At 38.0% G+C, this 1805-nt stretch overlaps 1 non-coding gene across 1 annotated transcript; it reads right to left on the bottom strand.

Annotated features, from left to right (window-relative positions):
- Positions 1-797: 797 nt before the first annotated feature.
- On the bottom strand, positions 798-901 carry LOC111765806 (U6 spliceosomal RNA). The gene has a single exon (XR_002798032.1). It is a non-coding gene; the product is annotated as a U6 spliceosomal RNA (small nuclear RNA).
- Positions 902-1805: the final 904 nt, after the last annotated feature.

Below are 1805 nucleotides of genomic sequence, written 5' to 3'. Positions count from 1 at the left end.
ATACCCTGGGTTTCAGTTTTGCAAAATTTCTATTTTAATAATGTTTATTTGATCTGAATAATCTGATGTCACTTTGAGATGTACATGTCAATGAATGACTAGCCAGATGCAGAGCTGTGTATTCAGTTATAAAAGGACAGCAAAAGGCCACCTACTTAAGTAGCACCTCCCATTAGCCATGGAAATCAGTTCATATAATCAAGTTCTCTTAGAATTATTTTATCAACCTTCTCCCTTCTAATTCCAATTTCAATGTTATTTCCTCCTTGGCTCCTTTCTCAGAGGTAATCTTGTACTCCACCCTCCCCCCCTTTTTAAAAAATATATACATGTACTTTAAAAAAACATATTTTTATTAAAGTTGTGTACTTACAACACAATCGTGCACATATATGGAATTCCCATACAACACCCCTCCACCAACACACTACATTGTTGTGGAATATTTATTACAAATTATGGGATAATATCATCAAGCTATTACCACCAACTGTGGTCTATAGCATGCATTTGGTGTATTTTTTCCCTAGCCCTGCTTATTAACACAGTACATCTTTGGCATTGATGCAAGAATACTATAGTATTGCTGTTAACCATAGTCCATAGGTTACATTTTGTATTTTTCCCATGCTTCTCCACATTTTTATCACCTCACAATAGTGATTTACATTTGTTCTAGTTAATAGAAAGACATTCTTGTATTTGTACTATTAACCACCATTCTCATTCACCTCTGGGTTCACTATGTTATTTAGTCTCTTTCTTTCAATTGACATTTACATTCCTAGACGACCCTTAAAAATATGGAATGCTTCTTGAATTTGTGTGTCATCCTTGCACAGGCACCAGGCTAATCTCTCTATCTTTCCGATTTTAGTATACGTGATGCCGAAGGGAGCACTCATGTTCCTTTTTGCTCTATTAAGACACGGGTTATAACCATCATCGTGATGACTCATGTTCTGTCTTTTGTTACTTTCATAAAGTGCTAAAAGGCAGAGTCCCTGTTCTGTTCCCTGTACCCAAAAAAGGCCCAGTATAGTTGTTTATATAGGTAGATGCTTAGGTTTGTTAACTTGAAGGACTCTAAAAATACAAATGTTTTAGCAGAGAAAAGATGGAATGTTAACATATATGCAATTATTTACACAGTCACCTCTATCAGTTTATCAAATCGACTGCTTACTAAATACCAGAGAACATACCCTGGAGTTAGGAAGAGGATATCCCTTCACATACTTTGTGGGAGAAATATGTTAGTTTCCAGGGACTGTCAAGATTTTCCCTGATACCAACCCTGTATATTAATTATCAATGGCAATAAATCTCCCCAAATCTTAGAGTCTTAAAGCAACAATTATCATTTATTCTCTCTCACAGTCAGGTATTTGGGAATGGCTTGGCTGGGTGGTTTTGGCTTGGGGTCTCTCATGAAATTACAGTTAGATGTCAACTCAAACACAGTCATATGAGAGTTTGCCTGGGGTGGAGGTTCGATTTCCAGGATGCTCAAGGATGTCAAGTTAGTGCTGGTGGTTGGTAGGAGACTTCAGTTCCCCTCCATGTGGGCCTCTCCATAAAGTAGCTTGAATTTTCTCACAATATGACAGCTGGCTTCCCACAGTGCACTATCCAAGAGACCAAGACAGAAGCTGCAATGCACTTATGACCTAACCTTGGCAGTCAGACAACGTCACTTGTGCCATATTCTGTTGTTCACACAGATCAAACCTGATTCAATGTAAAAGTACAAACGCCACAAGGTAAGGATCATGGGGCCATTTTGGACGAAGGCAGCATAATCT

Source organism: Dasypus novemcinctus, chromosome 11, assembly GCF_030445035.2.
Source record: "Dasypus novemcinctus isolate mDasNov1 chromosome 11, mDasNov1.1.hap2, whole genome shotgun sequence".
In the NCBI taxonomy this organism is placed as follows: domain Eukaryota; kingdom Metazoa; phylum Chordata; class Mammalia; order Cingulata; family Dasypodidae; genus Dasypus; species Dasypus novemcinctus.
Note: the sequence above shows the minus strand (reverse complement) of the source record. Positions and strands in the feature narration are given on the sequence as shown.